The sequence below is a fragment of the Lepidochelys kempii genome, chromosome 6, assembly GCF_965140285.1.
Source record: "Lepidochelys kempii isolate rLepKem1 chromosome 6, rLepKem1.hap1, whole genome shotgun sequence".
Lineage (NCBI taxonomy): Eukaryota > Metazoa > Chordata > Testudines > Cheloniidae > Lepidochelys > Lepidochelys kempii.
The window spans coordinates 27,816,364-27,843,969 of NC_136385.1; the positions used below are offsets into that span (position 1 = coordinate 27,816,364).

Below are 27,606 nucleotides of genomic sequence, written 5' to 3' on the forward strand. Positions count from 1 at the left end.
GTTTTTATCTTTGAAATTTGTTTTGATGCCAAATTTTCAAAAATGTGCAGCGAAGTTGGCTCTGAAAACAAGGGTGCTGAAACAATTTGTATAGTGGGAGTGCTGAGAGTCACTGAATCAAACTGTAAACCCTATATATGATAGACCCCACTTCAAGAAAAGGATTGCTGCAGCACCCCTACTTCCAGCACCTATGGCCGAAAAACAAAAATAGTTAAAAATGAGGAGACATGTAAAACTGGATTTTTTTTTAAAAAAATTATTCACTTTATTATTTTGTCTAGTGCTCCTGCTTCTCCTGTTTTACAAGTGGGGAATCTGGGTGGAGTTTGGGGGGAAATGTTAGGTTTCCCAGCCTTGGGATATGAATTGAAAACTCGGTGTTGCTGTTAGGTTAAGAAAGATGAGCTGATTGCTTGGAGAAGGAATGTACATGGGGAGGAAGGGGGACTTAAAACATACTTGCTTAACAGATGTCATAGACAAATGAGGAAGCTTAAAAGAAGACAAATGAGGACGCTTAAAAGATAGGCGATGTGCATGGTTTTTCACACCCCTCCCATCGTCTCATACTCCCTCCCTGCTTGGAGAATTTTGCAAGGACCACACCCTGAATCTCAGAAAAGTCTTTGCCTTAGTTTCTACAGCTCTGGATTTTAGAGGAGATTTGGTTTTGATTTTTTTAAGTAACATTCTGTGGAGCTCGGACTTCCTGACTGTACAATTTGAGCACTGTTGCTTCATAGAATATCAGGGTTGGAAGGGACCTCAGGAGGTCATCTAGTCCAACCCCCTGCTCAAAGCAGGACCAATCCCCAATTTCTGCCCCAGAACCCTAAATGGCCCCCTCAAGGATTGAACTCACAACCCTAGGTGTAGCAGGCCAATGCTCAAACCACTGAGCTATCCCTACCCCTGAAAAAAGAAAAAGCTTCCATACTATTTAAGAAGCAAATCCTGTATGTAGTAAGAAGGTCTTCTAGCAGCTGTCTGCCATGAATAGTTAATCAGCTGTATAGCTGTGTTAATTTAACAGTAGGTTCTGTAGGCTAGCTTTCCCCTGTGTGTGTAATAAGGTCAGCCTGTTTGTCCCAGTTATGAGTCCCCCCAGGGTGACTGGGGGTTTGTGCGTGAAAGGCAGTGCCCTTTGTTCTGTTTGGCTGCTTATTTATCATGCCTTTTCCTCCCTGAGATGGAGCTGGTGTGGCTAGTTATCTTGCTGGACATTTTAGGGGCAGACAGTGATGCTTTGGTGTTGGGTTGGCCAGGCCTGTCTCGGATGATATGTGATTCTTGCAGCTTTTTTAGAGACCAGAGTAGTAGCTGAACACCACTTCCCTGCCCTGCTTTGGTTACAGTTAATATTTTGCTGGCAGTTGAGAACACCTGAAGGCTGTATCAGTCTTCACCCTACTTTTAAACTGAGTTGACAACATGTATTTACACTAATCAGACACCAGAGTAGCACCATTTCAGAGAGGTGGTTTTAGATGGGGTAGCAGGAAGCCTCCCATGCTCAGGGCCTTGAACTCCTATCCATTTCCTTGGAATTCTAGGTCATGGTCCCGGGTCCCTGCTGACTGCTAGAAAGAGCAGTGCTGGTGACAGTGAAGGAGGAGTTCAGTGAGGGTGAAGTCTGATGAAGGGAATATTTTTGCAACACTCACTTCTCCTTGGTCATGAATGCACTGACGGCAGAGAATCTGTTTACATGAATGAACCCCCATCCCACCCCAGCTAGTGACAGATGATTATCTAAGAATGTGTTGTGTACTGATTTGCTGGTGATATAAACAGGAAATACCAATAGCTTCAACCAGTAGCTGATTCCGGTTCCTCGGAATTTCCTATTTTCTTTCCTGGGCTCTAATTCTCCTCACCTCACTGAGCCGGCAGCACTTTTAACTCAGGCCATGTCTACGCTAGGAGTGCTTGGCTGGTATAGCTACACTGCCAGAGCACTCCTAAAGTGCATGCAGCTAGAGTGGAAAAGCTCTACTTTTATCAGTATAGCTTATTCCACACACCCGCACTACCCGAACAAAACACTATACCGGTAGAAGCACAGTTTTGCTGGTGTAACTGCATCTGTAGTAGGGGCTTCTGCTGGCATAGCTATGTCTGTCAGGGATCACGCCGCTGACTGACGACGACACCAGCAGACGCCTGTAGTGTAGACGTGATCTCATTTTGCAATGCTGTGAGCTTCTCTAGCGCCTTTCCTCAAGAGATCTCAAGCATTTACAAGCATGGATTGCTTAAACCTCACAACACCAGCTTTGGCCATGTAAGTATTCGTGCCATTTTACAGACAGGTAAAGTGACACCCAAGGGCATCCAGGGAGTCGGTCATCAATCTGGGAGTGGAACTCCAGACTTGTGGCTGCTCCAGCTGCTGGACCGTGTGCCTGCCCTCTGCTATCCACCCCCACGTATTCAGTACTCCTGTCTGGTCACCTTGGGGTGTTCTTGATTCCAGTTTAGAATAAGTTCAACTGCAACCACCCTTGCTGCACTGCCCCTTCTCCAGTCTGATGATATCTTCCTATGAAAAACATAGAACTGAGGACAGTGGGCCAGGTTCATCCCTGGTTTAAATTCATGTTTAAAGAATGAGCGCCACACAATATTTCTCACATTCTCGTTACCAACTCCTCCCTCAAAATAACAAGCAGATGTTAGAAAACGGTAGCATCTCCATCTAACCTCCTTACTTCGGGGTCACTGCACTTTCCTTCTCTTTGCTCCTTCCCAGTTATCTAGTTCATCCAGGAGCTCTTTCTTTCCTTTTTGTCCTAGTTTCCTGACTTCTTTTTTTTTTTTTTTGAGTGGGGCGAGTGGTTCTTTGTGGCGACACTAGGATCTAGCAGGAAGGATATATGGGAACTATACACACGCAGTTGCAGAGCAAGCCTGCCTGTTCACATCCACCCCTGTCTCCCTGGTAGGAAATGACTGTTTTCCTATCTGCAAAAACAACGAGGAGTCCTTGTGGCACCTTAGCGACTTACAAATTTATTTGGGCATAAGCTTTCGTGGGCTAAAACCCACTTCATAAGATGCATGGAGTGGAACATACAGTAGGGAGGTATAAATACACAGCATATGAAAAGATGGGAGTTGCCTTCCCAAGTGGGGGGTCAGTGCTAATGAGCCAGTTCAATTAAGGTGGAAGTGGGCTAAACTCCTACATGCCACAAGGGGCCACAACAATGGCCTTAACTCACCCAACAATATTGTTAATCTATCCAGCTATGCTCTTAGGACAGACTCTTCTGCTGGGCTATCTCGGGGCCTCTCCTGCCCCACCACCCCCACGAACATGATACAGTTCTGCGGTGATCTAGAATCCTACTTTCAACGTTTCCGATTCAGGGAATATTTCCAAAACACCGCTGAACAGCTCACTAACCCACAGAAACGTTCCTACCAACACTACAAAAAGAAGGATTCTGCGTGGACTCCTCCTGAAGGTTGAAACAACAGACTGGACTTCTACATAGGGTGCTTCCACCGACGTGCACGGGCTGAAATTGTGGAAAAGCAGCATCACTTGCCCCATAACCTCAGCCGTGCAACAACGCCATCCGCAGCCTCAGAAACAACTCTGATATCATAATCAAAAAGGCTGACAAAGGAGGTGCTGTCGTCATCATGAATAGGTTGGAATATGAATGAGAGGCTGTTAGGCAACTCTCTGACACCACATTCTACAGGCCATTACCCTCTGATCCCACTGAGGGTTATCAAAAGAAACTACACCATCTGCTCAAGAAACTCTCTGAAGAAGCACAGGAACAAATCTACACAGACACACTCCTAGAGCCCCGACCAGGGGTATTCTATCTGTTACCCAAGATCCATAAACCTGGGAACCCTAGATGCCCCATCATCTCAGGCATTGGCACCCTGACAGTAGGATTATCTGGTTATGTAGACGCTTCCCCTCAGTCTTGTGCTACCAGCACTCCTACCTATGTTTGAGACACCACTGACTTCTTGAGGAAACTACAGTCCTGAAAACATAGGCAGTGACTAGAAAGGAGGAAGACTGCTTAAAAGAAGGAATAGTAAGCCATCCTGTTTGTTCCATGAATAACAGAATGTTCAGACTATCAAAGGTGATCATGAGGGCAGTGATCTCTGTCCGAACTATGGGATGTTTAGTCTCAGAGCTGGAATCTCAGCCATGAAGAGAACACTCTTGTGTGTAAAGGGGCAGAGCAAACTGATCTGCACAAGTGTCCACAACGGTGATTCTTCTGGCTGGTTTGAGGAGTGGCATGAAGGGTTCAAAGGGTCACTAGTAATTCTTTAGTGGAATGATGACCGCAACAGCATGGGAGCCTCATAGGTGGCAGAAGCTTCACCATATGAGCTGTTTCTAACCCAGTGCAGATGATAGACTACTTTTGGGACTGCTGTGCATCCATCCATCTCTGCCACCACTGTTCCAGCTCAGGCCTAAGATTTGAGTACTACTCCTACCCATCATTCTGAAGGTTCTGGCGGGCATCTTTCCACAGATAGCCAGTTGTGGCTAGGATCAGCCCATCAGCCATGTTGGACTCCACTAATGAACCTTGTTATCAAGCAGTTTCATCCCAGATGACGCTTGCTTAGAGGCTTCAAAGCTGGGAGGCCTTTTAGGGTGTCTCTACTCAGCCAGGAAAAAAACGCAGTGGGAGCAAGTCTCCTAGCCCTTGTCAATTGACACAGGCTTGCGGGGCTGAAAACAGCCATGTAGATGTTCAGGCTTGGGCTGGGCTCCGAGACCTGGGGAGGGTCACAGAGCCTGGGCTCCAGCTGGAGCCTAAACATCTACCTGGTTATTTTTAACCCATGGCCCGGGTTAACTGACTGAGGCACTGAGATGCACTGCCGTGGGTGTGTGGATTTTTGATATATAATTTTTTTTTAATTTACCGTATAGACATACCTTTAGTCACTCCCCCTTTAAGGGTATCTTGCAGCTTTCATAGCTGTGTTTTATTGGAACACTCAGGCTTGATATGGGCTTAGAGGGAGATCTTTAATTACCAGTTGAAATTTGAGCCTAGGCAGGAGATAGCTAGCAGTGTCTTAACGTAAGGTGTCTTTACATTTGTATCTGAAGTTCTGCCACTCAGTCTAAGTCACTAACCCCTTGAGGGTGTCCATTCTCAGTGAACACAGGGCTAGATTTTTCAAATTACTTTTTAGAACCTACAGTTGGGGCCAGATTGTCAGAAGTGCTCCGTACCAATATGCTGTGTTCTCTTGAAAATCCAGCTCTAGTCGGGGGTGTGGAACCCTTGAAAATCTAGGTCAATATATACTGTAGTTTTTAGGATTTGTTAAGCTGTGGGAGGCACCAGGGCTGACACCAGACTAGCTTGTTAGTATGCAGAGCTGCTCGGTTCTTGCCCTTCCCTAGCGCCCTAGACTCACTTGCATATCTGCCCTGAATCCAGGTCGGGAGTTGTTGGCACAAAAGTGTGAGGGAGAGCAAGAAGTTTGGCAGAACTCTGCACTGTCATTGCATGTTAAAGAGAAGCTTGTTCTGAGGCTTCAGAAGAAGGAAGGAAGCAGTTTAAGCTTTAACTTAATTCACCAAACAAGGGGAAAAACTGTGGTATCTCTCCCCCCCCCCCTTAATGTTTGTTCCGCTGCAGTGTAAATAAATGACAACCTTCTTGACCCCCAGCCACCAGTACATGTTGGAGTCCAAGGGGAAAAACTGTGGTATCTCTCCCCCCCCCCTTAATGTTTGTTCCGCTGCAGTGTAAATAAATGACAACCTTCTTGACCCCCAGCCACCAGTACATGTTGGAGTCTCATAAGGCAGCTATGCTGAGGAAATGGATGGAGAGACCTTCCTTTTCTGCCAACTTACCGGAGAGTGTCATACCAAAAAGTCTCCTCTTCCCTGTCCCTTTTTCTTATTTTAGGTCCCTTAGCTCAAGACCTCATGTAGAAGATGCCAGACCAGCTAGCTATCCGGTAGGGTAGGCTAACAGGTTTGGCATAGTGTTAGTCTTCCTAATTATGATGGATAGGCACTATAAATTATAGTCCTAGTTTATATATGCATTGTGTATGCCATGTACACACAGTCAAATGGCTATATACCATTTATAGTTTGTAAAAGGTTCGTGAGGTTCTCTCTTTTTGGACCAACAGAAGTTGGTCTAGCTGTGCAGGTGAACATTTGTCACAAAGTGACCATTCTATATCTGACCTCTCAGTCCTCATCCTCAAAGGAAACCTGACCAACACCTTCAAAAGAGGAGTTTAAATTCACAATTCTGCTACACACCAAAAATCATGGACTCAGTAGAGACACTAGTTGTGTGTCTCATTACAACAATCCACTAACTCTCCTTTGTCCTATAACTGCAGAGATGTTAATTGTCCATTTTGAATGGTTTCTTGCAAGATTGTTAAGCATAAGGAGTTAACACATCTGTTCCACCTTGTGCGTTTCATATCCTGGGACCAGCATGGCTACAACAACACTGAAAACATTTATAGTTTGTAGGTATCATACATGGGGTTTCTTATGGGGATACATGTTCTGGAAGGGATAAGTGTCAGCATATTCAGTTCACTGTGCTTCAGAAAGGATTTTAGAATCTGCAGCTCCTTTTCTTTTCTTAAAAAGAAATAACCCTTTAAACTCTTGGTGTGAGATATGGGCGCTCTCACCAGCTCATGCTTGCATGTGCTGGTTTTTCTGGCAACATGGTAAGTGCTCCTTAAATCTGCAGCGAGGCTAGTGTCACTGAAGTTGATAGAATTGCATCTGCTCTTGTAAGGGCTGAATTGAGACAGAAATCCTTTCTCAGTGGTGGTCTCCTCAATTGGATTGACTTTCATTGTTGCAGCTGCAGATGAAACCAAGGCCAGAAACTTGAATGAATTGCCTAAATGTTGAAGCACAGGACTTGGAATTGGGAGTTCAGGGATCTGTTCTTAGCTTTGCTACGGACTTGCTGTGTAACCTTGGGAAGTTGCCTGACCTCTGCCTCCATTTCACTACAGGAAAGTCATAAAGTGCTTTGAGATCCTCTGAAGACAGGTATTCCAGAAGTGCAAAGATATGTCTGGGCATCAAAAGAGACTGATATTGGCTACGATTAGATTGTGCCTTATTAGGTCATTAAGGGCCAGACTGCCAAATGCTCAGCACTTGGAGTTGGGGCAGGAGTTTCCAAAGCACTCTGCACGTGCTTCTCTGACGCTAATGGCCAGGTCTGCAGAGGAGCTCAGCTGCTGATGTTCTGAGCTCTTCTGAAAACCTGTCTCTGAAATGTGAAAGTACACAGTTGGTAATGCTAATTCCAATAGGCGCTTTGAAAGAAAAACAACTCCTCCTCATATCGCAAGATTGGGAGTTACTGGTGGTTTACTGAACTGAGCTTTCAGTTTTACTTGTAGATATGGCAGTTTTAGTTCTGTTTTTTTTTTTTTAAATGACAGTTCAGTCATGGCTTGTTTTGGCTATGCACTTCATTGAATTGTGATTTACTCCCTCTCCTCCTTCCCCCTCACAACCTCATTTCTTGAATCTTGAGCAGACAATCAGATTTCAGCTTCTGTGCTAACTGAGCTGAATTGAAAGCAGAGTTCAGTCCAGTGTTTGGAGCTGTGCTGCCTTCATCCAGAACTGGATTGGCCCACACCAAGAAGTGACCCTGGAGAGACTACAGGAAGCCAGATAGCTTCGTTTAAAATATAATTAAACATAACGAAGAAGAAATTGACTTGCTCTGAAAAGGATCAACCAACTTAGTATCTAATGCAGCCCATGGCAGCCTTCCAGATCTAGAGCGCGCACTGACTGCATTACTAGGGAAGTGTCTAATTAGAAGGCATAACAGAGTTCCCTTTTAATTCCATTTTCCACACAGCAGATAGCTATTTTCTCTTGCCTGTGGTGGGTAAATATGGTATGGTTAGAGGTAGGGGAAAGCATGGTGAATGTATTATATGAAAGATTGCTTCTCTGTCTTGGGTTAGTAGCACTTTAGATTCTTGTCTCTAATAGGTTAGGGGATTTTTTTTGTTTGTTTGTTCTGTATTTCGTTTCCTTGGATGCTTCTGGACTTTCCTCCTTCCTTTGGTCATTTCCCCTCCAGACGTGGCTTAGGTTCCTTATTTATTCCTGTTTTAGGAGACTCGGAGTAAAATGAGAAACCACCTGGCATGGAAAGGATCTAGTTTAAAACAAACGAAGTGAAGTAAGCCTCCCATAACAAGCTGCCTTTCTACCCTCATGCCCTTCCTTTCAAATGAGACATGAACCATGGCAGTCGAGTAAAGCAGAAGAAGAGCTGGCTTAAAAGGCAGAGGAATACTATTTTATTTGTGTGCTGATGGCATATAGTGGTGGTGTAGCAAAGTTGGTCCCAGAATATTAGAGAGAGAAGGAGGGTGAGCTAATATCTTGACCTGAAGAAGAGCTCCACGTAAGTTCAGGAGCTTCTCTCTCACAAGCAGAAATTGGTCCAATTAAAGATATTACCTCACCCTCCTTGTCTCTCTACAGACATAATGGTCGGTATTGTTCCCCAAGGCTTCAGTGGGAGTAGTTTCTGAATGAGTGCAAAAGGCACATGCTGAGAGTTTTTGGGTTTTTTTCTTTCAAAGCAGTCTAGGAGATTTAGATGTATGACTACCCCTCAGATTAATGAGAGTTGTCTCTTAACCGTTTAGGGTTTTTTAATCCTTTTTTTTCATAATCCTTTGCCCCAAGGAATATACAGTAGAAACATGCTCTAAGATGCTCTGTGATATTAGTGCAGAGGGGGCTATATTTAATACTCAGTTGGGTTCATTAGCGAGCCCTGTGTGTTTCTATTCTTGTCGTGGTGGCATCCGTTACAGTTAAGAGGGCTTTGTGGTTTGGCGTGACACAGGAAGGTAGAAAATGTAACTGCCTATGGTTATGTCTATACTGGCAATTGAATGACAAAACTTTTGCCTTTCAGAGGTGTTAACAGAGACAAAAGTTTTGCCTCAACAACTGCCCGTGTGAGCAGCGCCTTGTCCTCAGGAGAGCGCCCCTGCCGACAACGCAAACGCCGCCCATTGGGGATGGAAGTTTTTTGTCTGCAGGAGAGCCAACAAACAGCAGCTACACTGCCCGACTCTTAGTGGCACGGCTGTAGCGACACAGACGTTGCTAAAAGCTGCGTAGTGCAGACAAGCACTATGTTTCTACTTCTACACCACGTTATGGAAACAAGGTTAAAATTGCTTTAATGTGGTCTGCGTCTGTGTGCCTTTTTGAAATGGCTCTGTAGATAATGCAAAACAGCTCGAAATCTGCTCAGGTTGCGGTGTTGTGCATGCACCTGTTGGAAACAGTTTGGTTTAAATTAAATTGCAGTATTGAAGGCAGCTTTACAGGATTTTCAGAGGGTGTGTATGTGTCATTCTCCCTGAGAAATTCCACAGTGCCCGGCAGACCCCTGCCAGGTAATAAAAAGATTTGGTGTGATCAGATGCCAGTAGCTGTAGGTGTGGATATTTGAATAATTGTACATTCATACTGGCCTATGTATTAGGACGAGCAGTCATTTAATGCTCATTTTTGAGGGGAGGGCGGGGGAGGGAAATTCCCATAGCAGATGGTCCGTATAAACAGCTGAAACCAAAACCCAGTTCCAGGTACCCCTGAAGTTTGGTGTTTGCATCCAGCTCTGAATTCAGTTTCTGGGGCTTATCTCTAGTGAACGTGGTCACAAGTAGGGAATGTCATTTAGCGGCTGGAAGAGGAGAATGGATCTCTGTTTCTGCCTCTGGCACTGAATCATTGTGAGTCAAAGGAAGTCATGTGACCTTCGTGCCTAAAATTATCTTTCTGAAACACTTATCTTCCTCAGTGTTAAGATTTGGTGTATTATTTTGTAAAGAGACTTGATCCTGTGGTGAAAGGTGCTATATAAGTGCCAAGTATTTTGTGTGTTTAAAAGTAACCACAATTATCTGACCCTAGTTAAATAAATACAGTTAAATGAAATTTTAAAGCAGTCTCTGGGAATACTGATCACTGTTTTCACTATATGTCTGGTGTGGCTCTTTATGTCTCAGTGATAGGTCTTAATTATATTGATACTTCCCAGCAGAGCAATTCTGCAAAGCAGGTGTGAGACTAGGGAGTGCAACTCCTATTTGAATGCATGGGAGAATAGGGGACTTCCACAGAAATTGCCATATTGGGTCAGATCCAAGGACCATCTAGTCCAGGTCCTGTCTCAAAAGAGTGGCCAGCAGCAGATGAATCAGAGGAAGGTGTAAGAGTTTTTTGCAATAGGCAGATGTGAGATAATCTCCTCCCTTCCTCCTTCTCTCCCCCTCCCCCCAGGTTCAGTCTTATCCTGGTTTTTAATAGTTGGGGTTTAAGCCAAACTCTGAAGTATGAGGTTGAATATCCCTCCATATTATAGTAGTTTTCCTTTTAAACTGTTTTCCAAACTAGTTAAATATTGTGCGCTTGGTGAGTACAGGTTCCACCTAAAACTCCTGACCTGTCCCTCTTGTAGTCATCCTGACAGATCCTCCTGATGCTCAAATAGCAGCCATCAGCCCTGGAATGTGGTGATAATGAAAACAGCTCACCCAGCTCTAAAAGCATGCCATTTATTTGCTAAGTTTAGCCCAATTTTCTGTTTGTGAATAGACTGATTCCCCCCCCCCCCCAAATATTCATTCTCTTTTTTTCTTCACTAATAGTGTCTGCAGACATTTAATCCTACGTGTCCTTGTAAGCTATTCACTGCAAATACTGCATTAAGTATTTGCAATGCGCTACATATGTGGCCGTTGGTCTCACCTAAACTTCCTTATTTCTGCTCTCTGAAGGGATGACTCTGAAATCTGAAAAGAGCTTTCAGGATGGCCATGCAAATACTCATGTGGCTGCACACCTGCACAAGTACTTGTATTTGAATACATGTTCACTTGCATAACTGTAAGGCTTTTCCTGTCCCCTGAATGTTCTAAAATATCTGTGCAAAGGCAGTCTTGTTCGTAAAAAGCAGATGGGAAATATCCACACGCCTTTTTAAGAAAATTTATTTCTATCCTGACAAGTGTTTTCAGATACTCAGCTCTACTCCTGAAGAGGAATCATTATTCTGTAGTATCTGGCTGATGAATCTTGCTCAGGGTTTAGCTGATCGCCATATTTGGGGTTGGGAAGGAATTTTCCTCCAGGGCAGATTGGAAGAGGCCCTGGAGGTTTTTCGCCTTCCTCTGTAGCATGGGGCACGGGTCACTTGCTGGAGGATTCTCTGCTCCTTGAAGTCTTTAAACTACGTTTTGAGGACTTCAATAGCACAGATATAGGTGTGAGGTTTTTTGCAGGAGTGGTGGATGAAATTCTGTGGCCTGTGTTGTGCAGGAGGTCAGACTAGATGATCATAATGGTCCCTTCTGACCTAAATATCTATGAATCTATATAGCACGGTGTCTTCACCAGCCAATCAATATCCCGATTTCTTTGTTCATCTAAAGGACTCTTATTTTAAGTGTAATTTCCTGATGGTTCTCAAAGCCTTGCATAACTCCTGATGGACTATTGAGGAGGTTAGACTTTCCCATTATAACAAAGTGGACCTAAATCATAGTTGGGTGAAAAACAGGGACAGACTGAAGGGAGACCTCTGAGGCCATGGGAGTGATGGCTGTGGGAGCAGTCCATGAGCGCTTGGGACGGAACCTTGTGAACTTGTTTAGTCTAATTTCAAACCTGTCAGAGTGATACAGACCTGGGAGAACTTCTATTTGAGAGAGGCTGTAGCTTATCTTGATCTAACAAGTGAACTTTGTTGGCATAAAATACTTTTCCTCCATGAAAATGTTCACTAATGTCCATTCAGATGCTAAAAACAACGAGGAGTCCTTGTGGCACCTTAGACTAACAAATGTATTTGGGCATAAGCTTTTGTGGGCTAAAACCCACTTCATTAGATGCATGGAGTGAAAAACACAGTAAGGTCTGTGTGTCTGTCTCTCTCTGTAATGTTATGTATGTATAAATATACACACACATACAATCACAGCTCATGAAAAGATGGGAGTTGCCTCACTAAGTGGGGGGTCAGTGCTAATTAGGCCAATTCAATTAAGGTGGAAGTGGCCTGTTCTCAACAGTTGTCAGGAAGGGGTGACTATCAAGAGACAGGAAATTACTTTTGTAGTGCTAACGAGGCCACCTTGGTTGCATTGGCCTTGTTAGCACTACAAAAGTAAATTTTCCCCCTCTTGATAGTCACCCCTTCTTGACAACTGTTGAGAACAGGCCACGTCCACCTTAATTGAATTGGCCTCGTTAGCACTGACCCCCAACTTGGTAAGGCAACTCCCATCTTTTCATGTGCTGTGATACACACACACACACACACACACACAGAGCTTACTGTGTTTTTCACTCCATGCATCTGATGAAGTGGGTTTTAGCCCATGGAAGTTTATGCCCAAATAAATGTGTTAGTCTTGCCACAAGGGCTCCTCCATAGTCTGTATCAGCAAAAACAAACACGGCTACTACTCTGAAACCTGTCATTCAGACACTGTTATGGTTTCCTGGCATTTCCTGTCTGGTACATCTCTCTCAGAGCATTGTCTTTTCATTTCCATTGCCAGATTCCTTTACTCAGGAGATATTTATAGGCCTATCCCACATTTGGGGTTTTTTTTAAACCTGGGAGTGGCCAGCCCTGTGCATGTCTTGCTGTCGTTTAAAATTTCAAACTGCTCAACTGAGAGTGACTTCCTTCCCTTTCAACAGCATCTACGGTGGGGGCGGGGGGGAGAACTTGATGTAGCAGTTCCGAAGAACAAGAATAGGGATCCATTCACTGTTTTTTGCTCTGGAAGGATGCACACAATACCCAACATGGAGTAAGCATTAAGAGAGCTACTTAGAAAAGGAGACTGTACAAAACAGATCAATCTCGCAGTCTAGGACAGTAATGATCTAAACACAAATAGGCAAGTATGAAAAACACGCATTCTCTCACTGCACCCCCCCCCCCCCAAATCATGATGCTTCACCATAAGTATCTGAGAACAAATTATGGAGTTCCTTTAGTCTATGTGATGTGTGCTAATATTTATTTAGCACCTTTCTGCAGAAGCTCTCAAATCCCTATACAAACATGGTATAAGCCTCCAAACTCCCTTGTGAGGCAGGTAAGAATTATCCATTCCCATTTACATGTGGATAAAGTGTGGCACAGCAAGGCAGTATGGTGTAAAGCATTTGCCTATGTCCTCCAAACAAGTCTGTGGCAGAACCAACAATAGTAGCTAGGACTCTTGGCTTTGTCCTTCAATTTTAAAACCCTATGCATTCCCTCTGCTTTCCACTCTGGGTGCAGCTCAGCTGAAATGCTCCATGAATTGTTGAAGGTTGGCTTTCTGCAGCTCAGCCTGCAGCAGTTGCCGGGAATAGTGTGTTGATCCAGGGGCAGTGGCTGGATTCTCTTGGCAAATGCGGCATAGTCCAAAGATCAAGCCATATCTGTTCCTTTCTGGCTATATTGTGTTGGGTTTTTTTGACAGACTGTTCCCCTATATTCACCCCTGGCACCCTGTGTCGTAATAGTCAGTAGTGTACAAGATATGCCTTGTGCGGTATCATTTGAAAACTCAGTTCAATCGTTATTGTCCTGGTAAAATGAGTGGCTGTGTTGTATGTAAAGTTATAAAATTTAATTGCAGGGTGTTATGTAGGCTGTGTCTATCCTGCACTTTCGTCGGTAAAACCTTTTGTCAGTCAAGGGTGTGGGGAAAAAAACCCCCACCTCCCTGACAAAAGTTTTACTGATGAAAAGCACCGGAGTGCACAGCGCTTTGTCGGTAGGAGACGCTCTCCTGCCAACAAAGCTACCGCCCCTCGGTGGTGGTGGTGGTGGTTTTATTTTGTCTGCAGGAGAGCTCTCTCTTGCTGACAAAGAGCAGCTACACCGCTTGCCTTACAGCAGTCTGGCTATAGTGGCACAGCTGTGCTGCTGGAAGGTGCACAGTGTAGACGTAGCCTAAAACATGCCCCAAGTCCGGGGAGTGACCAAAGCAGATCCTCAGAGACAAAAGGCAAGCTGACGCCTCAGCCAGGTGTAAACAAGATCAATGGGCCATTGCCGGCCAGTGAGTAGCCACTGAGCAGGAAAAGGGGCATGGGCAGACAATCTACCTTTTAGCAAAGAGACAGCATGGGCTTCCCGTCCACACAGTCTGCCTGTCACCATGCTCCCAGCTGGAAATACTTCTCAAAAGGACTGTATGAAAAGAAGGGCTAGTCACGCCCATGTACTCCTCCTCCTCCTTCTGTCCATCGATTCACTGCACAAGAAAGAACAGAGGAAGCAGCCATTACACAGAAGAAGGGGTCCTAGCCTAAGGAGTTTGGCCAGTAAGACTGTTGAGAACGTGTGGTGAGAGAAACTTTGCTTTGAATTTAATATAGTGTGTTAAGTTAGGCACTTTATTTTTCTTTCAGAGTAGCAGCCGTGTTAGTCTGTATTCGCAAAAAGAAAAGGAGTACTTGTGGCACCTTAGAGACTAACCAATTTATTTGAGCATAAACTTTCGTGAGCTACAGCTCACTTCATCGGATGCATTTTTCTTATAACCATTTTTGGGTTTTATGCCTTTTTACCTATATTCACTTAAAATCTTGTTTTATTGTTTTATCTAAAGCAGTGTGTTTGGGGAAACTCCATTTGAGATAACAAGATTTGTGCTTCTAATGACAGACTTTATCTGACTTTATATGAGCTTGTATTGTCCAGGAGAGGGTTGGGAAGTATGAGATGTACGTTTCTGGGCAAAGTCTGGGAGTGGGAGTGTGCTAGGGTCTCCCTGCAGTGTAATTCAGGCTCGTAAACACTTAAGTGTGACTGGCAGGTTACAAGTGCACACAGATACAGCTGGGAGCAATTTAAGTGCTGGAGGCTGTTTGTGAGCCGTCCAGGAGCGGAGGCAACAACAGTAAAGCAGTGTAAAGGGCAGCTCAGGTTAGACGGCAGGGTTGACACAGCTACTCATTAGTCTAAATCAGTGGTGGGCAACCTGTGGCCCACGAGCTGCATGTGGCCCGTTAGAGTAATCCGTTGGAGAGCCGCAAGACCATTTGTTTGCATTGACCGTCCGCAAGCACGGCCGCCTGCAGCTCCCAGTGGCCGTGGTTCGCCGTTTCTGGCCAATGGGAGCTGCTGGAAGTGGCGTTAAATTCTGTTCAGCCAGTTTTCAACCCAAGACTTCTATGGTAGGGGTCCGTGGACCACTGGCGGAATTTCCAAAGGGGTCCACCTCTGCATTCAACATTTTTTAGGTGGACCCCTTTGGAAATTCCACCAGTGGTCCACGGACCCCTACCATAGAAGTCTTGGGTTGAAAACTGGCTGAACAGAATTTAACGATAAACGTTTCACATGCTTGGCACGGTATTTGACGTAGCGTGAGAGAGAGAGTGCTAAACTGCGGGCTTCTAATGACAACACTTCCGGGTTTTGGCCTGTAGGTAGGGGTATTCACATACTTTTGATCAGCAAAAGGGAATGCCTTTTCTGGGATCTGAAACTTTATTTTCTTTGTCACCTTTCACAGACCCCTTAGACCAGGGGTGGGAAAACTTTTTTTTTTTTTTTTTGGCCTGAGTGCCACATTGGGGTTCCGAAATGGTATGGAGGGCCAGGTAGGGAAGGCTGTGCTCCCCAAACAGCTTGGGCCCTGCCCCATCCAACCCCTGCTGCTCCTTGTCCCCTGACCGCCCCCTCCTGGAACCCCACCCCCCTACCCCGACAGGCCCCCAGGACCCTCTGCCCCCTATCCAACCTCCCCGTCCCCTTACCATGCCGCTCAGCACCAGGACTGGACGCCATGCCGCCTGGCCAGAGCCAGCCATGCAACTGCACAGTCTAGAGCACTGGGGCAGGCCGGCGACTCTTGCAGCCATGCTGCCCGGCAGGAGCTCACAGCCCCACCACCCAGAGCGCTGGTGGCACGGTGAGTTGAGGCTGTGGGGGTGGGGGGCTTAAGGGCCAGGCAGAACAGTCCAGCCTGCGGGCCACAGTTTGCCCACCTCTGTCTTAGATGTTGCCTCCAGACCCCCAGGGTTGAAAAAGGCTAGTCTAGATGTACCTTAGGTATGTCTTGCTCCAATATTCTGATTAATAATGAGCCACTTCCTCAGCTGGTATAAATCAGTATAGCTCCATGGACTTCAAATCTATGATGATTGGCCTAGTGTGTCTAGAATCTGTATCAAATAATTTCAGATGTGTATTCTTTCCCATAACAAATAGAAAAGTTTACTAACCTAAAGGTAGTAGTTAGCGTACTACTTAGTTTCTTCCTTTGGGTTTTTTGCCAATATTTTTAGTGCCTTGTTTTGGTTTTGTTTTATTCAGTGTGCGTAAATCGAGATTTGTTTCGGTGCCAAAGCATTCAACATGCTAATGCTCAATATCTATATTGTGGCCTAAGATCTCTTCCCATTCATTCTTTACTGGGAGGCTTCTCAGTTCTGCTTTCGGTATGTTTTGTTTTATCTGTTTTGGCAGAAATAACAGGATCTCTGTCTTCTTATTGTATTTTAATATACAAATAGTGTACTGTCATTTTTGAGATCTTTATGCTTTTAAATTGTAGATGTTCTCTGTATTTGATTTCCTGGTAAATTGCATTTGCCTTTCAGTATGGTTCAGTGCAGATAAATCACTGTTTCTCATGGGATAAACATAGATTACACTTGAACAGTCTATCCAGTATTGAAAATAGATCTGTCATGCATGTAATAATCTTGGGGTTCATTAAATAACAAACCATTGAATGAGTAAGGAATAAAACAAACTGGGGAGCTTCTGTAGTGAGTTGCTGCATGCAGTCAGATGGTGTTCCCAACCCCTGCCTTCAGAGCACATCTCCCAATTTCTATGTTCATAATACTGTCCTGTATGAGGGAGTATCTCTCTAAATTATAATCTTCTACAAACATCTCTTGACAGTGCTTGGGTTATCCTAAACTACTATAAAGCCCACAGCTATGTGTCAATGTCCTAGCTTTTGAATGGCTTCTGTGGTTTACCATTACCATATATGTTTGTTTACCCATAGAGGCTCCATGTGGGTGCACCTGCATGGAGATCATTGCAGAATCAAGGCCTTACGTAACTCCGTCCACTGTTTTCTGTGTATCGTGGGAGTAGTGCTTTCTCTGTGTGTACATGAGGGAGGTACTTTGTACTGTGATAAGCAAACAGCTATCAACTGACTGGCCCAATAATGTAGTTCAGTATGTGGTTGTGGTCTCTGGTGGTTGTGTGGTAGCATTAATGGAGATGGTTTAATATAATGGGAGTTTTATCACTTGGTGGGTGCGGGGAGACTTTTTTTTTTTTTTTCCAAAGGCACAAATGCAGGTTTGGGTGTCCAATTCATGACTTTGAAATTGATGTATCATAATACTCGAACTAGAATGGTCCTGGTGACATTAATATTCCCTTCTGCATCTGCATTGGCTATGGCAGGAGGCTCTTTATTTTCTGTCTGAGTTCTCAGACCTTAAAATACAGGCTCTTCTTTGCTTAGGAGAAATCTGATGGCTCTGGGTGCACCCTGATAGTGCTGAGCATGCACCCTCTGAAAATCAGGCTTCACTCTGGAATCATGCAAAAAGAACAGGAGAGGACTTGTGTCACCTTAGAGACTAACCAATTTATTTGAGCATAAGCTTTCGTGGGCTACAGCTCACTTCATCGGATGCATGCAGTGGAAAATACAGTAGGAAGACTTTTATATACACAGAGAACATGAAACAATGGGTGTTACCATACACACTACAACGAGAGTGATTAGTTAAGGTGCGCTATTACCAGCGGGGGGACCTTTTGTCGTGATAATCAAGATGGGCCATTTCCAGCAGTTGAAAAGATCATGTGAGGAACAGTAGGGGGGAAAAATAAACATGGAGAAATAGTTTTACTTGGCACAGGCATCTTCCCTGGTGCTGTAGCATTTCATTGATGGTCCACTGAAATAGCAGTGGAAAGTTGTGATCCACCTGTTCCTTAAAGCAAGCAGATCCACAGGCTTGATGTGTCTGCCAGGGATGTAAAGTAGCTTATGAAAGTAGCTGACCCAGAAAATGGCCCTTGGTGTCCATCAGCTCTCATGACAGAGAGGCACATGTCCACTATGAGAAAAGCTCAGTCTCTGCCCATGAAGCACTTGCAAATCCCTATAGTGGGAATCTTGCACTGTTGTTGGCCCACACGAGTCTTAAGTTACCAGTCTAGTACACAAGGTAATAAATAGCTAGTTTATCCCCTTCACTCCTACCATGTTTACTTTTCATAGTGATTCTTGAGCTGCTTACTGGGGGGGGGGGGGGGAAGTGAGTGAGTGTGTGTGCACGCACGCGCAAAGAGCATAATTGAGGGTCTGATCCTGAGAGGTGCCAGATCACTTGAACTGAAGTTAAATGCTGGGGGAGTAGTGGTGGTGGTATATTTTATCGTTCTCACTGGATTCTTTCTCTGCTACGAGGTGAATGGACTTCAACTCTCTGGCAAGTGTCGATGTCATTTAGGGAACATCTTGCTGCTTTTCCTGGAAGACATTTGCCCTCTCGGAGTTTGAGCCTCAGGGTGGGGAATTCACTACCTCATTCCATGTGTGATCTCAAGGGCCCTGTTAATTGCTTGCCCTCAGAAGAAATGTCGCTGGGCAACTTCTGCATTTTGTTGGCCTATCCAGCCCATGTAAACTGGGTGAATTTTGGATGGGTCACTGAAACAGTCAGTTAACAGCAACCCTTCAGCAGGTGAACATATCCAGTCCAGGTCCTACCAGTGGTCTGTGGCTGTTGCTGTCCCCAGGATAATGATGGGGAATCTGCTTAGCCTAACTGCCTAGGGTCACCCATAATAACTCTTGCAATTTTGCATGCAGCTTGAATCTCAGCTGGTTTGAGCCTTAATGGTAGGCATCCACGTAGGACACTTGAAGTGCCCTATCTCCCAAGGTTATGTGTCTGGGTGTAATTGAATGAGTAACTTTAATCTTTACAGCATATAGACCAAGTTTCTCTAATGAGCAGGACTAGGACATTACTGTCAAACTCCCACCCCCAGGCATCTGTGTCTGACATATCCACATACCCCAAACAGTCTACTTGGATTTCATGAAATAGGCCAAAGAACACACTACACCCTTTTTTCTTTAATAATTGGATCACAGCTGATTTGAAGTCACCTCACCAGACAACTCCTATCTTTTCAATTCCCACTGAAGCAGCTGGCACTTAGGTAGCCGGTTTTTATCTAGAATAGCTTTTGGTTTGGCGCCTGCTTCCTGGTCTCTGTGTACTTGCCAGGATATACATCACGTATTTGTCTGCCTTTTTTGAAGAGGGGGAGAGCAAAAGGTACAAGCAGCTCACTAGTTACAGTGCTGACTGACTGGTATGTCACTTGCAAATGAGACATCCAGCTGGTAAATCAATTTTTAGAAACACTCCTCAGTTTCCTGTGGATGAGATCAGCCCTTGCTCAGAGAACTAACTTTTTCTGTCAGTGCCTCACATTAGCTCTTCTTGCACAAAGGCCCTGTCTACACTTCAGGGCCTATACTGGCATTGCTAAGGCATTGTAGACACATCCTACATTGGCAGAAGGATTATTTCCATTGCTGTAGAAAAACCACCATTCCAAGTGACAGTGAGCTAGGTCGATGGAAGCATTCTTCCGTCCACCAGCTGAATCTACACTGGTGGTTAGATCACCCCTGAGCACCATAGATAAGTAAACATAAATTTTAATTGTAGACCAGGCCAAAGACTAAAGCGTTGAAAGGGCTGCATTCCATCCTTGTTTTGTGGTGAATGTGCTGAGCGCTGCCAGTAGCTAACCTTCAAAAGACTCTCTTCAGGTAAGTATCAAGAGCTTCCCCTTTAGGACACTTGGAAGCTGCCTCCCTCTTGTCATATGCATGGGCACATGGTTTTGTAGTTGTCATCCCAGGGCATGGCAACCCTGACAACCTCTCCCTGCCAAGGGCAGCAATGTCACTGAACTCTAATTTCCTGACTTTCAGGACGATGCACCCTGGAGTGCATGAGATAGTACCGCAATGCTTGCCAGCGTGCAGTAATAGCTTATCAACCATGTTTACTCTGTGGCTGAGACATGCTAGCCACAAATGTGTCTAAACAGGACTGCTGCTAGCAGGGTTCTAACATGGCTTCCCTAACCAGCGTGGACAGGGACTTCAGTTTCTAGAAAACATGTTTTCTAACATGGTTATAAACCTACTTTGAGCCTAGTTCATGGTGTTCAAAAAGAAAAGTCTGCAACTTCAACACTGTCCTACCACTCCAAGCACCATGGCAGCTCCATTGATGCTAGAGGAATGGTGGAGGAAACTGAAAATTCTGAACAGCACAGAGCATAGGACAATAATCTCTAACATAGTTTGACTCTGTCTGGGAGTAGCAATCTCTGTCCATGCTGGCCAGGGAAACCATATTAGCAATAGTCCTGTATGAATGTTATTGCTTGCACTAGACAGAGCCTCTGGGGTATGGTAAGTGAGCAGTGAGCCCCAGAGATGGAGCCCACTGAAGAAAGACGGGAATAACCACCACAGAGGTTTCCGAAGGCACTTGGCAGTTCCTTTTGGAGGGAGAAACAGGGAGTTCTTACCTAAATCTAAGAAAAGGCTTATACATACATTTTTCAAAAGGGGCCCCTGATTTTGAGGGGCTTCTCATCATGGATCTCCAGCCCTGGGCCTAACTTTGAGACTTTCTCAGACTTCAGTTGTTGAGCACCCAAAATCAGTGGCTACTCTTAATTTCTGGAACAGGAGAAAGACCCAAGTTCAGGCCATTGTCTCTTTCTCCTTCCTCATCTCCCCTTTCCTCCCCCCGCCCCTCCCCCAATATATCTGTGCATCCCTCAGAATGTGACATGGAAATCCTCTTGACCAGTTGGCTTCAGTCTTCTGGGGAGTTCTGGAGCTAAAGGATGTTGAAAAATTGGAGAGAGCTCAGAGAAGCTGAGGGATGCCTTAAATGAGGAATTTTGAGGAGCTCAATGTGCAGAGATTATTGAGGAGACGGGTGAGATGACTCGATTGGTCTAGCAGTATCCACACAGGAGCAAGAGTTAAAGGGATATTTACTCTAGAAGGCAAAGGCATTAAAAGATCCAACATCTGGAAGTTGGCACTAGAAGTCGTCATACTGGAAGTAAGATAAAAAGTTCTTAACCGTGAAGCTAACTAACCATTGGAACAGATTACCAAACAATTGGGTGATGGAGAATCTACCATATCTTGATTCAATGACTCCAGGTATCTTTGTAAAAGATGTGCTGCAGCTCAACCACCAGCTGTTGGGCACAATGCAGGGATCATTGCTATGCAGGAAGACAGGCTAGAATGTCATCATCTCTTTGGGGGGGAGGGATAGCTCAGTGGTTTGAGCATTGGCCTGCTAAACCCAGGGTTGTGAGTTCAATCCTTGAGGGGGCCATTTAGGGATCTGGGGCAAAAAATTGGGGATTGGTCCTGCTTTAAGCAGGGGGTTGGACTAGATGACCTCCTGAGGTCCCTTCCAACCCTGATATTCTATGATTCTTCTGGCTTGAAAATCTATGAAAAAACTTGTCTTGATCTCACTGATATTCAGTATGGTAACAGGCAAACTGTAGTTAAAATTAGAACCATTCTGAACTAACATAAGATGAGTTCCTCTTACCAAATCCCAACTGTGAGCCTCTTGTGTACGCTGGGGAAAGGCATAGATGGGGCACGTTTTCTAGGATCAGGCACTTCCTTGTCCTGGATAGCCCTGCACTAATAATGTAAACGTGGGGGGAGCGCAGCAGTGTAGAATGGAATGTTGTAAAGTAGACTGGATTTCCCTCTGAATTTATAAAAGGGCGAGTGTAGGGAAGGGTAACTTTGAAAACTGTTTGGCTCATAGTGGGGAAAGCTCAAGGTTATTTAAGTAACAATAAGAATAATAGTACTTTTAGAAAAAAAAATCTGACTACAACAAATCATTCTGTGAACTCTTGTTCTAATTTTGAATAGTCATTCAGTTCAATTACGTCCACGACTAGTTTGCAAACATTTGTGCATATGACCTGGGGTCATCACATGGTGCTGTTACAAATAGCTTTTACAAGTTATGTTCAACTGAATATATAGGCAGTTGGATCTAGGAGGAAACCGAGCACCAGCTTTGTACAACTCCTAATTTCCATTAGCATTTTTATTTGTATTACAGTAGTGCCTGAAGGTCTCAGCTGAGATCAGGTCCCCATAATGCTCAGTGCTGTGAATACACATAGTAAGAGACAGTCCCTGCCTGAAGAGCTTACAGTCGAAACAGAATAGACAAAAGGTGGGAGGGAAAACAGATACCCAAACTTCACCTCTCTGTGCAAGTCACATTGTTTGTATTAAGCTTTCTTGGTTGTTAGATAGAAGTTATAGCAAACAGTCCTGATAGAGGAGCAACTTTCAGATATAGTCTAGTGCCATCTAGCTAACTCATCTGAAACACCTGTTCTGTTGCTCCACCCATTTCCAGGTGCTGTCACAATCCAGGTAGATCAGCAAAACTGGCCACCCCTAAAATTTTTGGTGCGGGACATAAGAGAAATGAACTGTTCGTACAGTCCTTGTCCCCTCAAACGGCTAACTGCAGCCTTGGTCTCCATTTTAAGTATCTGAAATAAGGATTCAATTTAGCTTTCATAAGTGCTATAATATGTTACGTTCCAATTAATTATTAAAAACATATTTTGAGGCCTAATTGTAGTTGGTCTCATTACAGAGAGATTAAAGTCTGTAAATATGCTTTTAGAAATTGGCTGCTGAAGTAAAATAGCTCTCCTATTAAGCTGAAATAAAGTGTGTAGTCTGATACATTGAGGTGTGTTTAATGTAGTGTTTGTGTGGTTTGCAGAACATCAGTCTAACAAGTGCTTGCATTGAAGTACCACTACGAAAGTATTCTAATGCAATACAGAACCTGGAAAGAACCTTCACTGTCAGAAGACAGGATACTGGGTTAGATGGACCTTTGGTCTGACCCAATATGGCTGTTCTTATGTATGAACTAGGTTAACCCCCAGTGGTGGATTTCTTGCCCCCTAGGAAGTGAAAAGAAGGTTGTTTCCCTGCTGCTAACCAAATTAAAGGAATTGTACTCATGCCTCCCCGCATCTCAAACTCTCATGAAACCTGGCCTTTTAAGGTCCAGACACGGGTACTGGCAGGAAGTTAAACCGGGGGGAGGGGGAGGCTTCCTCTCTAAAGTTGATTAGCCAAATTTCATTCTGCATCTCCAATCTAAAAGCCATTCATTCAGTACCACAGGGAACGACACGTGGTGTTTACTGCTTTACAGACCACAAATTAATACCTTAGAGATTCAGTTTGACGAGAGGTGTGAAAGCACTTTCTTGTCCTCCATTAGTTTGCCCATTTTAACTGTGAATTAGAAAGTGCTAGACACAGCTTAGATTCTTCCCTGCCTCCCCCCTGCCCAATTTACAATGTGTATTTTACTATGTCTCCTATATAGTGACTAGCACAATGAGACTCTGATCTTGACTGGGGACTCCAGGCATTATTGTAATATAAATAATAGATAGCAGCTGGCTCACATCTTGGACACTGTTGGACTGAAGTTCATATTTGAAGGCCCTCTTTGTTCTAGTGGAAAGGTAGAGAGAAACAGGTGGTCTGCAGAAGAAATGCTGAGGGGGCCGGGATAAGACCCAAACCTTCTTGAACCTCTTACATTTTGGATGGACTTTCATCCCTAGATCCAAATTGCGGTTGATGATCAGAGCGGACTTGGAACATAGCACACATAGGGAACAAGATGGTGGAAACTTTGCGAGAACAGCTTGCCAGGTGTAACTGAGATCAGTACCAGTCAATCCAAACCTCATCCAGGTTCATGTGCTGCTTCTAGGTCATCTCTGAGAGAGTGACAGTTACCACTTGCAGCCAGCTTACAGTATGTGAGTGAAGGTGCTACTGTGGTGGTGGAGGACTGTTTACCATACTGGTGTTAAATCAGAGTCCTGAGGAATTGAGAGCAAGAGATGGCCGTCAGGGGAAGTGGTGAGACAGCAGGAGCAGTGCAGTGTGTTTTTGTTTTTCACTCTGCCAAAATTCCACGAACCCTGAAGGAAAAAGCAAATGGAGAAATTGCTGTCTGTGGAAGTGTCTAGCTCTCCTTTCAGGTTTTATGAGCTGTCGCTGGGCTGTTCTTTTAAAACTTTAAAAAAAAAAAAAAAAAGTTCTTCTAGTGGAAGCCAGGGTTACTATGGCAATCCAATGAGTTTTCTCCTTCCCGCTTCCTTCCCTTTGGAACCACAAGTGACCGGATTCCTCAGCTATGTTTAATATATTTTTGGTGGTTATGAAGGATGTTTTTCAGGGAAATGATGATCCATAGTTCTGTCTTTAACTTTATAATGGGGAAAAAAGTGTTTAGAATCCTCTCTCTCTCTCGGTCTCACATAAGAGAACACTTTAAATACTTCCCTTTCTGTTCTTCAAAGCTCTCAGAGACAACTTGCTCCTGGACTCCTCCCAAATGTGATCTCATTTGCTGGTTCATAACCATGGTGAGATGGGTGAAGGCAGGGATTGAGCCAGCCAAAAGAGGCACAGAAATTCAACAGTCCAGTCAAAGTGAGCGCAGAAATCTTCTTTGGATGGTTCTCCTCCGAGGGGCTGCACACAGATTCCTGCTTTAGGAGTGGCATTGATTAATTATGGGCCCTTCTCTTTTTTCCAAGTGAATAAACAAATGTGGATTTTATTATTGTCCTAGACAACTAATGAGAAACTCCAGACTGGATTCTGGTTTCCCCCCTTTTTTTTTTTTTTTTTAAAGTCAGCTCCTAGCTACTTTACTTGGAGCTGAATTGGAAGACTATACTTTCAGGGATCATTTCTATAGTTTGTAACTAGAGAAGTGTAGCCGAAAGTGTCTGACCTCTCTTACCACGAGGAGTTAAAGTGCTCTCTTCTGAGCGTGAAGCCAGCAGACAGGGTTGCTTTAATGCAGCTGCTGTCTGTTATTGATGACCGTTACTTCTTTGCTTTTGGGAAGCTGGAAGGGAGAGAACACTGACTGATTTTTTTTCATTTTTTTTTCTTTTCCCCACAATCACTTTTTCCATAGTAAGTACTGGGAGATTGTTGGCCTGCCTGAAGCAAGTTCTGAGAGGGGCTTAGGTACAATGTTTTTCCCTATTCATAATAAGCACTGAAAGCTCAGCTGAAGGGGAGGAGGATCAGGAAATTGACTTGGGCAAAATCTCTAGACCCTTACTGGGCTAAATTTTCAGAGGATCTACTTCCATGCTTGCATAATTTCTTTAATTGTATGCACAGATTGAGTGATTGTGCATGTGTGGACATAGGCTCTTAACTAGCAATTTACATGTGCAGTCATGCAGTTTGCATTCATAATGGCGTTTGCCATTGCACACCTGTGGCTCTGTGCGCTTTATTGCGCATTCAAGCTGACTCCAATCTCATTGAAAGCTTGGTCTGCGTTCTTGTAATGTAATAAAATTATTTTGTTCTTTGTGTGGGTTTTTTTAATCTTGTCCTGTTATAAGGAGGCATTCCACTAAAACTGGCCAAAATGTTCCAAGTAAAATCATAAATTCTGTAGTTGTTAAAGGAGCTGGGGAGAAGCAAGTGATTAAGGGACCAGGCAAAGAGAACTGGAGAGGCAGCAAGGACAATTGACACTACTGGGGATGCTGGTACCAGTAAGTGGACAAGTCAAGCTTTCTTTAGTCTAGAGTAGTCTTGTGCTATACACTCTCCCTATATGTTTGAGTCTAAGAATAAGTGGCTAGTTCCTTAAGAACCATAATGGCTGAGCTTTTCAAAACGACTCCATGTTGGTCTAACTTTCCCACTGAAGTGAATGGTAAAACGCCTATTGATTTCAGTGGGAGCCAAATTAGGCCAGTGCTGAATAACTTGAAAAAGCCCAGCTGACATTTGCTTATGCAATGGTCCCAAGCATTAGACTCTGCCTGCAAATGTATAACTACAGTCTTCTGAACTATTACTAAAGAATCTCTTTATGGGACTGTCATATAACCTGTAGTCAATCCCTCATGTACTTATGACTAATTTAGGGATCCTGTCAAAAATCAGCCCTCTTTTTAAGAGCTACTGTCTTTTTTTTTTAAAAAAAAAGTCATCCTCCTTTCACATGTATCCTTTAAAACAAGTTGGTACGAAGGCTATGACCTTTAAGATAAAATGGAGTTTGAGTAGGCCTCACCAGTGAAAGTGCCTTGGAAATCTCCCTTTAAATATATTAGATTTTCTTTCTTCAGAAACCAATGTCTTATTTAAATAAGATTCTATTTGTTACAGTAGAATGGGTATGACTGTGTCAAATGGGTCAGAGAAAAGTTCTACTAGGAAACATTTAGCTTGAATGGTCACTCCCAAAAAGAGAGTTTGAAAAGGAGTCATTTAAGTAATCCCCCAGTTTTGCGGTATGAGTATTTCAATTCTACTGTATTTCAGTCTTAGCCGCCACCTTTTCAAGGAAGCATGTTGTGTTTTTTGTTTATTTATTAATTATTCCTCTTATCCCCAATAATACTCTTATCCAAGAAGGTTTTGTTCAGAGAATTGTCAGTGCTATAGTGGCATTAGGACTGGCACATCTTCCCTGTTAGCACAAAGTGACTACAAATGGTACCTCAATTCTAATGCAATCATGTGCCTGTTTATTTTATGGAGGCATGTGTTTGTTACACCTTTAAACCCAATACAGCGAGTCTAGCTTTGCAGTCCACTCCTAGGTTCAACTTTTAATCCAGAGAATTTCATAGTTCATTCTCAGAGACCAAACAGAAACCCTTGGTGAGAGTGTGACAGGACTGAGTGCATTATTGTGCGTACAGGAAAGTGACTCCGCCTGTTGGCTGCTAATAAAGATTTCATAGCTGGAACTTGTGTGTGCATACATATGCATGCTCTAGTCCCTCTACTCTGCTGCTGTATAGTAGGCCTTTTTAGGTAGGGCAGCCCTTTCTGCCTAATCAGCTAGTTGTGCTGTTCCAGGGATGGTGTCCCTATCTAGCCTCTGTTTACCAGAAACTGGGAATGGGCGACAGGGGATGGATCACTTGATGATTACCTGTTCTGTTCATTTCCCTCAGGGGCACCTGGCACTGGCCTCTGTTGGAAGACAGGATACTGGGCTAACTGGATCTTTGGTCTGACCCACTATGGCAGTTCTTATGTTCCTCTTAGTACGCACTTGTGGTGGTATCCATAGAAGCACTGGGGATTTAATGGCTTTTAAAAAAAAAAATCCCTCAGATTAGTTTCCTAAATCTATATTTAGGCACCTTAGAGCTTGTCGAGGCTGCGAAGTTGTCAACAAAACTTTTGTCTTTCACGGGTACATAAAAAAGCTCCCCCCCCACACACACACTAAAGATGAAAATTTTGCTGACGCAAGTGGCAATGTGAATGCGGCTTTGGACAAAGCTAACGCCGCTTGCAGGGCTGGAAGTATTTTGTTGGCAAAAG

At 44.1% G+C, this 27,606-nt stretch overlaps 1 protein-coding gene and 1 non-coding gene across 2 annotated transcripts in view; both read left to right on the forward strand.

Moving 5' to 3' along the window:
* CD81 (CD81 molecule) overlaps positions 1-27,606 on the forward strand; it is a 76,329-nt gene that overhangs the window by 1,018 nt on the left and 47,705 nt on the right. The gene's annotated exons all lie outside the window — the stretch shown is intronic.
* LOC140913945 (small nucleolar RNA U3) lies at positions 24,958-25,166 on the forward strand. The gene has a single exon (XR_012159708.1). It is a non-coding gene; the product is annotated as a small nucleolar RNA U3 (small nucleolar RNA).